The 14,831-nt window shown below is 40.9% G+C and overlaps 1 long non-coding RNA gene across 1 annotated transcript in view; it reads left to right on the top strand.

Moving 5' to 3' along the window:
* Window positions 1-4,385, top strand: part of LOC140712358 (uncharacterized) — a 31,819-nt gene extending 27,434 nt beyond the window's left edge. Inside the window, exons 2-3 of the long non-coding RNA XR_012093885.1 lie at window positions 366-2,197; window positions 2,989-4,385. This is a non-coding gene — a long non-coding RNA (uncharacterized lncRNA). The remainder of the gene's footprint in view (window positions 1-365; window positions 2,198-2,988) is intronic.
* The last annotated feature ends 10,446 nt before the right edge of the window (window positions 4,386-14,831 follow it).

Here is a 14,831-nt window from a genome sequence, read left to right as displayed (position 1 = left end):
GTCTCCCGTCTATTCCATCCTCTCCCTTCTACTCTCAAGGACTTGCCCTGTGGGAACTTGGCTTGTTTCTCCTCAGGCTGCTTGCTCCCCAGGTCTGCAGAACAGCTCCGAGCCTGTACCTCCCATTCACTGTCTCCTGATTTGGATTCACCATTTCTAGATCCTGCATTTCTCTCTTTCTTGGTTTCCTTCTTCACTTGATTGAATTTCGTCTTCAATTAGTTTCCTAAGAGAGAGTACATGGAAATAAAAATTCTTTCTTGAATTTTTATTTGATTGAATGTCCATTTGATTGATATTTTGACTGTAGATAGAATTCTAGAATGTGGCAGTTATTCATGAAACCCATTTTCCTCTCTTCCTAGGCTCACAGTTAGACTACATTCCTAGCCTCCTGAAGAGTTAAGTACGGTTGTGTGACTGAATTCCTGCCAATGAAATGTGGTAGAACCACTTCCAAGCCTGGCCCACAAAAACCTCCCATAGACAATTCTTCATTCTCTTCCTTTTGCATCAGGCCTGATACAGAAGAGCATGGTAACTTTGGAACCCCTGTGTGGAAAGTGGAGAAGCCACAAGCTGAGGAGCCTCTAGATTCTTCTAGCAGTCCTTCCAATTTTAGCTCTAGATTTTGTTCAAATGAGAAACAAATCCCAACATTTACAAAGCAAGTAATATTGTACAATCATAGGTCATTCCAAAATCACAGAGAAAAGCAGCATCTTCCCAAAAATTAAGAAAGTCTGCTAGACCACAAGACAAGTGCTCATAAATTTGAAAAGATTGAAATTATAGATCATATGTTTTCTAATCTCAGTGGACTGGAACTAGAAATTAATAACAGAAGGAAAGCTGGAAAATCCACAAATATGGGGAAATTAAACAACACACTCTCAAACAACCAAAAGGTTAAAGAAGAAATTATAAAAGAAATTAGAAAATATCTTGCGATAAATGAAAAAGAGAACACAACATAACAAAACTTGTGGGATGCAGTAAAGGCAGTGCTAAGAGGGCAATTTAGGCTGTAAATGCTTACATCAAAAAGGGAGAAAGACCTCAGATCAACAAGTTCACTTTACACCTTATGGATCTAGAAAAAGAAGAACAAACCTCAAAGCTAGGAGAAGGAAGGAAATAATGAGACTAGGACAGAGATAAACAAAGTAGAGACTAGAAAAACAATAGAGAAAATGAATGAAACCAAGAGTCATTTCTCTGAAAAAAATCAACAAAATTGACCAACCTTTATCTACATTAACTTAGAAAAAAAAAAAAAAAAAGAAAGAGAAGACTCACATGACTAAATCAGAAATGAAAGAGGGGCATTACAACCAATCTTACAGAAATAGTCTTTTAAGAGCATACTGTGATCAACTGTGCGCCAAAAATTTCAATAACCTGAATGAAATGGATAAATTCTAGAAACACACAACCTATTAAGACTGAATAATGAATACATAGAAAATGTGAACAGACCTTAATAAAGAGATTGTATCAGTATCAAAAAACCTCCCCAAAAAGAAAACTCCCGGACCAAATGCCTTCACTGGTGAATTCAACCAAACAGTTAAAGAAGAATTAACACCAGTTCTCCTCAAACTCTGCAAAAAAAACTGAACAGGAAGGAAACCTTCCAAACTTATTCCATGAGAGCATCATTACCCTGATACCAAGGGCAAACAAAGACACTACAAGAAAAAAAAACTACAAACTAAGATTATGGCTAAATATTGATGCAAACATCTTAAACAAAATACTAGCGAACAGAACTTAACAGCACACTAAAAGAATTATACCCCATGGCCAAGCAAAATTTATTCCTAGAATTCAAGGAGGTTTCAACATATGAAAATCCATCAATGTAATAAACCACATTAATGGATTAAAAGAAAAGACACATAATCATCTCAATTGATGCCGAAAAATTATTAATATTTGGAAAAATGAACACTCACGATGAAAACACTCAACAAACTAGGGATAGAAGAAAATGTCCTCAATGTAATAAAGGCCCTATCTGAAAAGCCCACAGCCAACATCATTCTCAATGGTGAAAGCCTGAAATCTTTTCTTCTAAAATCAGGAACAAGAATAGGATGACCAGAGTTATGAACTAAATTGTGTCGTCTTAAATTCATATGTTGAAGCTCTAGCCCTTAATATGACTGTTTCTGGAGATAGGGCCTTTAAGGAGGTAAGTGAGGTTAAATGAGATCAGAAGAGTGAGGTCCTAATCTGATAAGACTGATGTTCCTTTTTTTTTTTCTTTTTTGGAGACCGATCTTGCTCTGTTGCCCAGGCTGGTGTGCAGTGGCATGATCTCGGCTCACTGCAATCTCCATCTCCTGGGCTCAAGCGATCCTCCCACCTCAGCTTCCCAAGTAACTGGGACTAAAGGTATATGCACCACCATACCCAGCAAATTTTTGTATCTTTAGTAGTGGTGGGGTTTCACCATGTTGCTCAGGCTGGTCTCAAACTCTTGGCCTCAAGCAATTCACCCACCTCAGCCTCCCAAAGTGCTGGGATTATAGGCATGAGCCACTGTGTCCGGCTTAGGACTGATGTCCTTATAGGAAGAGGAAGAGGCCAGGTGCGGTAGCTCACACCTGTAATCCCAGCACTTTGGGAGGCTGAGGCGGGTGGATCATTTGAAGTCAGGAGTTTGAGACCAGCCTGGCCAACATGGTGAAAACCCATCTCTACTAAAAATAGAAAAATTAGCCGGGCGTGGTGGCGGGCGCCTATAGTCCCAGCTACTCAGGAGGGTGAGGCAGGAGAATCACTTGAACCCGGGAGGCAGAGTTTGCAGTGAGCTGAGATCGCGCCACCACACTCCAGCCTGGCAACAGAGCGACACTCCATCAAAACAAACAAATAATCCAACAAAAAAAAAAAACCCAAACTGCTAGAACTTATAAACAAATTTTAAAAAGTAGCAAGATACAACATCAACACACACAATAACATTGTTTTTCTTTGCAGGAACAATGAACAATCTGAAAAGAAAATTAAGAAAATGGTTCTAGAAATAGTCATATCAAAAATAATAAAATACGCAGGAATAAGCTTCTCCAAAGAGGCAAATGGCTTGCACACTGAAAACTACAAAATGTTGCTGAAAGAAATTTAAAAACACACAAAGAAGGAAAGATGTCTCATGTTCTGGACTGGAAGACTTAATAGCATTTAGATGTCAATACTACTCAAAAAGATCTCCAGATTTAATGTAATCCCTATCAAAATCCCAAATATATATTTTTTTCAGAAATAGAAAAGTCCGTTCTACAATTAATATGGAATGTCAGGGGACCCCAAATAGCCAAAACAGTCTTGAAAAAAGAACAGTTGTAGGTCTCACAATTCCTGAATTCAAATTTTATTACAAAACAACAGTAATTAAAACAATGTGGTACTGGCATAAAGACAGACACATGGACCAATAGAATAGACAGACCAGAAAGAAATCCTTGCATATATAGCCAAATGACTTTTGAGAAGAGTGCCAAGATCATTCAACAGGGAAAGGACAACTTTTTCAACAAATAGTGCATGGAAACTGGGTATCTGTTTGCAAAATAATGAAGTTGGACCCTTACCTTACACCACACACAAAAATTAACTCAAAATGGATCAAAGACCTTAATATAAGGGCTAAAATTATAAAACTCTCAGGAGAAAGCATAGGGAAAAACATCCATGACATCAGATTTGACAATGATTTCTTGGCTGTGACATCAACATCACAGGCAACAAAAGAAAAAAATAGATGAATTAGATCCATCAAAATAAAAAACCTTCTGTGTATCAAAGGACACGATCAACAGATTGAAAAGGCAACCTACAGAATGGGAGAAAATATTTGCAAATTATCTGTCTGAGAAGGGTTTAATATCCAGAATATGTAAAGAATTCCTACCACTCAACAATGAAAAACCCAGTAACATGATTAAAAACCAGGCAAAGTATTTGAATAGATATTTCTCCAAAGAAGATATACAAGTGGTCACCAAGTAAATGAAAAGAGACTCAACACCACTAATCATTAGGGAAATACAAATGAAAATCACAGTGAGATGCCACCTCATACCCGTGAGGAAGGACACTATCAAAAAAACAGAAATAAGTGTTGGCAAAGGATGTGGGGAAACTGGAAGACTGTGCATTGTTGATGGAAATGTAAATTGGTGCCGCTACTATGGAAAACACTATGGTGGGTCCTCACAAAATTAAAAATAAAATTACCATACCATCCAGCAATATCGCGTCTCCATATATATTCAAAAGAATTGAAAGTAGGGTGTCGAACAGATATTTGTAGAGCCAACTTCATAGCGTTATTATTATTATTATTACTATTATTATTGAGATGGACTCTTGCTCTATCACCGAGGCTGGAGTGCAGTGGCACGATCTGGGCTCACTGCAACCTCTGCCTCCCGAGTTCAAGTGATCCCCCTGCCTCAGCCTCCCAAGTAGCTGGGACTACAGGCATGCACGACCATACCCGGCTAATTTTTGTATTTTTAGTAGGGACAGGGTTTCACCATGTTGGCCAGCCTGGCCTCGAACTCCTGACTTCAAGTGATCTGCCTGCCTCGGCCTCCCAAAGTGTTGGGATTACAAGCATCAGCCACTGCGCCCGGCCCATAGCAACATTATTCACAATAGCCAAAAGGTGGATAAAATCCAAATGGCCATTGACAGATGAACAGATAAAACAAAATGTGGTCTATCCATACCATGAAATATTATTCAGCTTCAAAAAGGAAGAAAATTCGGATACATACTACCACGTGGGTGAACTTTGAGAACATTAAGTGTCAGCTGCCAATCGCACACTGTGATTTTACTTATATGAGGCTGTTAAGAGTAGTCAAACTCATAGAAACAGAAAGTAGAATGGTGGTTGCCAGGAGCTGGATGAGAGGAAACGGGAGTTGCTGTTTAATGGGTACAAAGTTACATTTTTACTTTATGAAAAAGCCAGGGCAGTTGGTGGCACAATGACTTAACACTATTGAATTGTACACTTAAAAATAGTTATGATGGTAAATTTCATGTTATATATCTTTTTATCAGAATCAGGAATTTTATTTATCATTATTTTGAATTTTTAATTTTTTAAAGACAGGGTCTCGTTTTGTCTCCCAGGCTGCAGGGCAGTGTGGCAGTCATAGCTCACTGCAGCCTCAGATTCCTGGGCTCAGCTGATCCTCCTGCCTGTCTTCCAAGTAGCTGGGACTACAGGTGCGCCACCACACCTAGCTAATTTTTAGAAGAATTTTTTTGTAGAGATGGGGTGCCACTTCATTGCCTAGGCTAGTAGGAATTTTAAAAAAGAAAACGGACACATGATTCTGTTAAAATATATGGTTAATCTACTTTACTATCTAAATTCAAGCCTCCATCACTTAAAAAGCAGAAATCTTACAGCTTTAAAATGGTTGTTTTCCAGTTTTGGAAAGTCAAAGAGCCCATCCTCAGCTAACATATGCTGCCACAAAGGCATTTTACAACGTTACTAAATAATTTGTATATCTTGAACCTTTACTAATAGATCTGACATGTTATTAAAATGCTAACAAATATGTTGCGGTTTAAAAGTATATGTCAAAACACTAAACCCAAGTTTAAATAATCATATCTGAACGGAGGAAATGAGCTCTGGAAATATTTTTAAGCAAAAAGGCGGCGGCATAGACCTAGTCATGGAAATGTAAGCAACTTAATCACGAGTAGCAGCCGTCTACCCCCGGCCTTGTTATCTAAGGAAAAGCTGCTGTTTTTATTTGTCACTATTAATGGGAGAGTCAAAAGCTTTCGTAACTGATACAGAGCCGCCTCACCTAATCAAATTCCCTTCGGGTACTGGGATTTGCCCTCATATACTCAATTTTTTCAGTTCACCCAGGAGTGACTGAGGGCTTATGAGTAGAAATATGAATAACTGACACCATTGTATCCATGAGCAGGTATTTTTATTAACTTAAAATGCAAATAGGAGGTCTTTAATGATTTAAAATTTTTTGTCTTCCATTCAAAGTACTTCTTTTGGTGAGAATTTCTCTCAGAAGCCTAATTAATAGCAATCCAGGAAATTGGAGACTGTGAAGTCAGAGTAAAGGGAGTTTAAGAATTTTTTTTTTTTTCTTTTTTCGAGAGAGAGAGTCGCACTCTGTTGCCCAGGCTGGAGTGCAGTGGTGCAATCTCAGCTCACTGAAAACTCTGCTTCCTGGGTTCAAGTGATTCTCCTGCTTGAGAATCTGATAATTTGATTCTCCTGTAATCCCGAGTAGCTGGGATTACAGGTGTCCGCCACTATGCCCAGCTAAGTTTTTGTATTTTTAGTTGATATGGGGTTTCACCATATTGTCCAGGCTGGTCTCAAATTCCTGACCTCGTGATTCACCGGCCTTGGCCTCCCAAAGTTCTGGGATTACAGGCATGAGCCACTGCACCTGGCCGAGTTTAAGAATTTCTAGTGATGATTCATCCAGGCCATGAAAGAATTTGGAGAATCATCTCTGTAGAACAATGAAGCATACTTTTTGCTTGTAGAAATACTCATGTCTACCAGGTGCAGCGTTTCCTTTTGATGAAAAAGGTTGGACAATGACAAATTCTTGTCATTTGACTCTTCTTCAAGACTTGATGGAGACTACTTCCGTTATATTTTGAGGACTCTTTGTCTATTAAAAGGTAACTTAGTTTGGATTGGTTACATTTAGTCAACTTGAGATTTAGCACGCACTCTAACTTCCACGGTATTGCTTTGGGTAAGTTAATATTTCTGGGAAGCTATTTCCTTTTATATTTTTCCTTCTAATGTTTTTGAGATATGAATCACAAAATTTAAAATCCACTTTTTTGAGGTGGCTTATAGTGTATTCACAAGTTGGTGCAACCATCACCACTGTGTCATTCTAGAACACTTTAATCATTTTTAAAGGAAACCCCTATGGATTTGCCTATTCTGGATATATCACATAAATGGGACCACACAATACGTGGTCTTTAGCATTTGGTGTTTTTCAGTTAGCATCATGTTCAGTCCTCTTTATGGCTGAATAATATTCCATTGTATGAATAGATCACATTTTGTTTATTGATTCATCAGCCGATGGACATTTGTGTTGTTTCCACCATCTGGCTGTTACGAACAATGCTGCTATGAACATTCACATACAAGTTGTCGTGTGGACATTTGTTTTTATTTCTTCTGGGCATATACCTAAGGGGTGGAATTGCTGGGTCACGTGGTAGCTCTATGCTTAACTTTTTTAGAAACCACCAGCCTGTCTTCCAAAGTGGCTGCACTATTTTATGTTTCTACCAGCAATGCACAAAGATTCCAGTTTTTCCATGTCCTGGCTAACACTATTTTCTGTTTTTTGTTTTTTTTAAAAAAATTTTGTTTTGGTTGTGGTTTTTATTTGCATTTTCATTCTAATCTTGTGGCTCTAGGGAAGCTTCAAATCACAGAACCCAAATTCTGACCACTGATGTGAGAATGTTAACTAAGTAGAGCCCATCAAAGTCTTTTCTGATTTTTTTTTCAAAATTGGAACTATAGAGAAAGGAGGTCTTAGATTATGAATCTGGGAAGAGAAGAGTCTGGACTTAAGGGTATAGTTTACTGGAGAAAGCCAGCATAAAAAAATGAAGTCAACATACCAGGAAAAACAAAGAGAAGAAGAAAAAGGAGAAAGAGATGGAGGAGGAGGAAAGGAAGAAAAATGAGAAGGAGGAAAAGAACAATAATGAGGCGGGGCACTATGGCTTACACCTGTAATCCCAGCACTTTAGAGGCTGAGGCAGGCAGATCACCTGAGGTCAGGAGTTCGAGACCAGCCTGGCCAACATGATGAAACCCTGTCTCTACTGAAAATACAAAAAAAAAAAAAAAAAATGGCTGGGTATGGTGACGCATGCTTGTAGTCCCAGCTACTCAGGAGGCTGAGATGGGAGGATCACTTGAACCTGGGAGGCAGAGGCTGCAGTGAGCTGAGATTGCTCCACTGCACTCCAGCCTGGGTGACAGAGGGAGACTCTGTCTCGGGGAAAAAAAAAAAAAAAGCCAGGCGTAGTGGCTCAGGCCTGTAATCCTAGTACTTTGGGAGTCTGAGGCGGGTGGATCACTGAGGTCAGGAGTTCAAGACTAGCCTGACCAACATGGAGAAACCCCATCTCTACTAAAAATACAAAATTACCTGTGTGTGGTGGTGCATGCCTGTAATCCCAGCTACTTGGGAGGCTGAGGCAGGAGAATTGCTTGAAACTGGGAGGCGGAGGTTGCAGTGAGCCGAGATCACACCATTGTACTCCAGCCTGGGTAACAAGAACAAAACTCCTTCTCAATAGTAATAATAATAATAATGAGATAAGTGGAGGGGGCAGGGGAGAGGAGTTGGAAGACAGTGAGGAATTGCTTTCTTACCATAGTGTGAAGTTGGACGAGCAGGAGCTCCCGGGGGGATCGGGAGTGGTAAATGTGGTCCTTCCTCGGAGCTAGATCAGGAGTTGGGAAGGAAAGACCCTGGGTGCTGCCAGGCATACGCCAATCACTTGGGGTTAGAGTTTAGGTGTGGCAAGAGATGGGGGACTAGGGTCCTGAGAGTAGCTATTTATGACAAGGGTCCGAGCTCTGTACTTAGATAACAACCATGTTTGATAATAACAATCTGTTGATATATGCTTTACCAGCTGAATCTAACCATGACAGAACCTCAAACGAATCTAAATTAAGGGAACTTTCTACAAAATAACAAGCCTGTACTCTTCAATAATGTCATTGTCATAAAAGATAAAGAAAGGCTCAGCAACGATTCCAGATGAAAAAGACCAAAGGGACAGAACCACTAAATGCATTGTTTGATTATGGATTGAGTCATGAGTCAGGGAAAATTTTGCCATAAAAGGCATTATTGGGACAATTGACAAAATTTGAATTTGTTTCTTGATTTTTATAATCAATCATCTCATGGTTATGTTCAAGCATGTGCTTACGTTCATGTATTTGAGAGAAGAGGAACGTGATATTTACAGATTACTGTCAACTGGTTCAGAGAGAGAGAGGGAGAATGATAAAGGTAACATGCTAAAACATGAACGATGGTGAATCTGGGTAAAATGTATGTAGGAGTTCTTTGTGCTTTTTTCTGCAGATTTTCTGTAAGTTTGAAATTATATCAAAATAAATAGTTAAAAAAATAATATTAGCAGGGCACAATGGCTCATGCCTGTTATGCCAGCACTTTGAGAGACTGAGGCAGGTGGATCGCTTGAGGCCAGGAGTTCGAGCCCAGTCTGGCCAACATGGCGAAACTCCATCTCTATTAAAAATACAAAAAATTAGCCAGGCGTGGTGGAACATGCTTGTAAACCCAGCTACTTGGGAAGCTGAGGCCAAAGAATCACTTGAACCTGGGAGGTGGAGGTTGCAGTGAGCCATGATTATACCACTGCACTCCAGCCTGGGCAACATAGCAAGACACTGTCTCAAAAATAAAGAATGGTAAGAATAATATTTAGGGAGGACCTACTATGTGCCAGACATTGCTTTAAGCACTTGAGCACTGAATATCTGCTTATTTTAAAATTTGTAGTCCAAGTGTTTTGCTTAAAATGCCTTTTCAGACTTTTAATTTTTTTTTTTTTTTTTTGAGACAGGGTCTCACTCCATTACTCTGTGTAACAAACACACTTTGATGTTACAATTTTTTGCCTTCAAGGGGTTTACATTCTAGTAGGGTAGGGGAAGACAGAATACATGAAATAAGGAAAATATATTGTAGATTGGATGGTGAGGCAGGAAAATAAGCAGGGTAGGAGGATGACAAATTCCACAGTGAGGTGTTTGCAATTTCTCTCTCTCTCTTTTTTTGACACAGTCTTGTTCTCTCACCCAGGCTGGAATGCAATGGCATAATCTCAGCTCCCTGCAACCTCTGCCTCCCAGGTTCAAGCAATTCTCCTGCCTCAGCCTCTCAAGTAGCTGGGATTACAGATGCCCGCTACAATGCCCAGCTGATTCTTTGTATTTTTAGCAGAGACAGGATTTTGCCACATTGACCAGGCTGGTATTGAACTCCTAACCTCAGGAAATCTGCCTGCCTTGGCCTCCCAAAGTGCTGGGATTACAGGCGTGAGCCACCGTGCCTGACCAATGCTTGCAATTTTAAACAGGTGGTGGGCTGGACGCCTCTTTTGTATGCTTCAGTCCTCAGCCTCACCTGTCACTTATTGCAGACGTAAATAAGGCAAAAAGTTGACTCTGACCAGCTTGACGTAGGTGCAACCTGAGTGCACCCCATGCCTTTCGGCTCCCATCTCGGGGCTCTTCTGGAGATGACAAGGTGTGGGCCACACCTCTCAGTGCCATTGCCTGTGCAACCCAGAAGTGCAGGTCACCTAACACCTCCCTGAGGCTAACCTGTGGCCAGTGTGGGACAGGACCTGACATGCCTCCTCCTTCCTCCTCCCATCTCCCTTTACATGGAGGGTATTTTGAAAGGGTTCTCCATAGGTCCTGTGGGACCAGTCACCCCCTTCCTAATGCCACCTCACATCCTTGGTAGGCTCTTCCATCTCCCCTGTACTGCTCTCCTTCTCCCTCCCTTCTAGTCCCTCTCATGAACTCACACATAAGCATTTGACTCGGATTCTGTTTTCTGGGGAACCTAAGCTAAGACAGTGGGCAGTTAAGAGCTCATCAAGAATAATACCTTTGAAATGGAGATTTATTGGGCATTTAAAACAATGCAGTGGGATGGGTTCCATTACTATCTTCTCTCTTTTCATTGTTAAGGAAGTGAGTTTTGGGGAGATGATGTAACTTGCCCAAGATCATGCAGTGTAGAAGGGGCAGAACCCAGTTAGTCTGATTCCTGCTTATTCTCCAAGCCTGTGCTCTCTTAGCCTCCGGTCTCTCCTTGTATTTATTAAAGCCATTTTGAAAGTTCCAGTGTCTATCAGCCATGGCAATGGAAACTTAAGAAAGGGTTTTTATTGCCAATGTTGGGGTCTCCGTGTTAAGAGAAGGTTAATAACTAGGGTCATGGTGCCGGTGATACTATTCTTACTGTATCAGTCAGAACAGGCTAGGTTTTGCTGCTCTAACAAACAGTCACAATGTTTCAGTGGCAAAAAATAAGACATAGTTCTTGCCATTGCTACATTTCCACTGCCAGACAATGGGGGGTTTCTGCTTCACAGTAATCCAGGCTGATGGAGCAGGCACTGCCAGGAACATGGCTGGTTGTCATGGCAGAGGAATGAAAAGGTGCTGTGCATGGTCTCACACCAGCAACTTAGTGCTCTACTCTGCACAGAAGTTACCAATGCCACATGTGGTCGTGACTGGTTAGCCTGGATTACCCCACCCAACCCAAGGGGGCGAGGAAGCAATCCCACCATACGTCTGGAAAGCAGAAAGTCAGAAATAATCTGTTGAGCAGCACAGATGACTGTCACACCCCCTGGGAAAACCCCAAGGGGAAATGAAACTCAGGTGACAGAGGCAAATTCTCCATGCTCAACATCTTGTCCTTGTACAGAAAATCTCTTAGATTTGAGGGAGACAGAGTATCTCTTAGATTAGTGTGTGTTTATACATATATATATGTCTTTTTTTTTTTTTTTTTTTTTGAGACAGGGTCTCACTCTGTCGCCCAGACTGGAGTGCAGTGGCACCATCTCAGCTCACCACAACCTCCACCTCCCAGGCTCAAGCTATTCCCCTTCCTCAGCATTTCAAGTAGCTGGCCACCCACACCTGGCTAATCTTTATATTTTTAGTAGAGATGGAGTTTCACCCTGTTGGCCAGGCTGGTCTTGAGCTCCTGACCCCAAATGATCCATTTGCCTCAGCCTCCCAAAGTGCTGAGATTACAGGTGTGAGCCACCATGTCTGGCCATAAATGTACTTTTTAAATGAATATTTGCTTATTTTTAAAATTGTCATCCAAGTGTTTTGCTTAAAATGCCTTTCAGACTTTTATTTTTTGAGACAGGGTCTTACTCTGTCGCCCAGGCTGGAGAGCAGTGGCACAATCTTGGTTTACCACAACCTCCACCTCCTGAGTTCAAGGGATTCTCATGCCTCAGCTTCCCGCGTAGCTGGGATTACAGGCTTGCACCACCACACCTGGCTAATATTTGTATTTTTGGTAGAGACTGGGTTTCCCCATGTTGGTCAGGCTGGTCTCGAACTCCTGGCCCCAAGTAATCCACTTGCCTTGGTCTCCCAAAGTGCTGGGATTACAGGTGTGAGCCACCAAGCCCAGTCTAGACTTTTAATTATTTTTTTAGGAAGGGTGGCAATAACTCCAAGATTGAACACACAGGCTTGAACACTGCCTAAATAAATGTTGACATTGTTTTTAATGTCAACATACTTTTATTCGTGTTTCCCCTGTTTACTATAAGACACAGTTTACACATTACCTAAATAAGAACACAATGTGAAAGGGTCACCACTAGCCATTATCTATACTATCAAATGCTGGCTTAAGTCTGTCCACCAGCACAAATTTTGTTATATTTAGTCCACTGATACCATGAAAATGAAAAGAGGGTTCTTGTATTGACTTACTTCTTTGCTCTAGATTTTGCAACTTCAGAAAAGGTGAACCCTAAAATTTTATTTGTCAAAAAAAGTATATTTCCTATTCTCTGAGAAATGCCTTGATACTGGTATGACACGTATGTCTGAAATTGGCCATTCTTTAACTAGACTGCATCCTCCCAGGTTATTGATGATAACATCACATTGGAATCTTTATTGAAGAGAATAGAGGGTAGCTTTTGCCTTCTTCTTATCAGCATTGTCTGATATTTTGTTACAGAAGGAAATTCACTTTCTCCTGCAGAGTTTGCTCCTTTCAAAGCTCTGCTAGTTGCCCTTCAGTACTTTAAATTTTGTTCCTCTGGTTACTTGGAAGGGAATTATTTCATAGTTTATCTTAGTATCTCCCGGGTAGCAAAGTTAAATGGATGATATGTAATCACCACAGCTGTCTTTTATTTTTACACTTTAAAAGTGCCCCCTTCCCAGTCTTAGGCACTATGGGTCCTCCAGAAATGCCACAAAATTCCCTTCCAAGTGACCTTATAATATGTACCAGTCCCCCCCTTAACTGCTTGTTGCCAGATAGTGAAAATACGAACAAAGTCATATGTAACAAAACCTAAGAAAAGCACTAACGGCCAAGAGACACATGCACTGAGTCTTTGCCTGAAGACCAACAGGGGTTAGGGGATTATAAAAAATGATGATTAACCCACAGTTATCCTGGATTGGGAAGGGACCAGCAATCTCACTCTAAATTCAATCATTCATTTGTTGTCCGTCAATCCTTTGTTGAGTACTTACCATGGACTGTATTTTGAAGTTCTGAATGGACAGGTAAATGACACAGTCAGATTTAAGTTTTAGGAAAATCATGTTGTTAATAGTGGGAGCACAGCTATGTATGACCCAAAGGAGCAGATTGGAGATAAGAAAAAAATCTGTAGCAATCCATATGTGAAGCGATAAGAGATTAAATTAAAACAGTGGTAGTGGGGCTGATGGGGAAGAAACACATTCAAGAGCTATCTGGGGATAGAATTTACATGTGCTGACTTGTTGGATGTGGGCAGAGAGGGTGTCCAGGTAGTTATTCCTTGGTGCCTTTCATTGAGAGAGAGAATACCTTCCTTGAGGAAGGGCGGTGTGTGTGGTGTTAAGCTAGTAGTGAAGGTATTGCTGAGAGGGATATGATGAATTAATTATGTGGGCCTGGAGGTCAGAGAAAATTTTATTTATTTATTTTTGAGACAGAGTTTCACTCTGTCACCCGGGCTGGAGTGCAGTGGCACAATCTCGGTTCACTGCAGCCTTCACCTGTCAGGTTCAAGTGATTCTCCTGCCTCAGCCTCCCGCGTAGCTGGAACTTCAGGCATGCATCACCATGCCCGGCTAATTTTTATGTTTTTAGTAGAGACAGAGTTTCACCATGTTGGCCAGGCTGGTCTTGAACTCATGACCTTGAGTGAACTGCCCGTCTCGGCCTCCTAAAGTCCTGGGAATACAGGTGTGAGCCACTGTGCCTGGTCAAACATAATTTTTAAGGGCCAATTTTTTTTTTTTTTTTTTTTTTTTGAGACAGTGTCTTGCTCTGTTGCCCAGGCTGTAGTGTGGTGGTATGACTGTGGCTCACTGCAGCCTCCACCTCCTGGGTTCAAGTGATCTTGTCACCTCAGTCTCCTGAGTAGCTGGGACTATGGGTATGTACCACCATGCTTGGCTAATCTTTTATTTTTATTTTTGCAGAGACCAGGTTTCACCACGTTTCCCAGGCTGGTCTCGAACTCCTGGACTCAAGTGATCCTCCAGCCTTGGCCTCCCAAAGTGCTGGGACTACAGGAATGAGCCACCGTACCTGGCCTTGAATTCCATTAAATGGGCTACTCTAATTTAACTAGTACTTTATTGACAGGTAGGTTGCTTCCAATTTCTTTATATTGTAAACAAGGATGTGGCAAACAGTTATCATAGATCTTTGGGCTTTTTGGTATTATTTGCTTAGAAAACACTCCTAGAAATTAAATTACCAAATCGAAGTATTTACATTATAAAGTCTAGTTCATACTACCAAAATGCTCTTTAGTTAAATTCTACCAATTTATACTCCCGTTGTTTCTGGGGGTCCTTGCTCCCAGAGCTCCCAAGATGGTGGCAGACTGCTTCCAAAATGGCGGCGGGCCACTTCCAAGATGGTAGCAGGCCTCATGTTCTCTGACTTGGGGTTCTTGGCCTCAGGGATTCCAAGGAATGGAACCTT

The sequence above is a fragment of the Chlorocebus sabaeus genome, chromosome 9 (genome assembly GCF_047675955.1).
Source record: "Chlorocebus sabaeus isolate Y175 chromosome 9, mChlSab1.0.hap1, whole genome shotgun sequence".
Lineage (NCBI taxonomy): Eukaryota > Metazoa > Chordata > Mammalia > Primates > Cercopithecidae > Chlorocebus > Chlorocebus sabaeus.
Note: the sequence above shows the minus strand (reverse complement) of the source record. Positions and strands in the feature narration are given on the sequence as shown.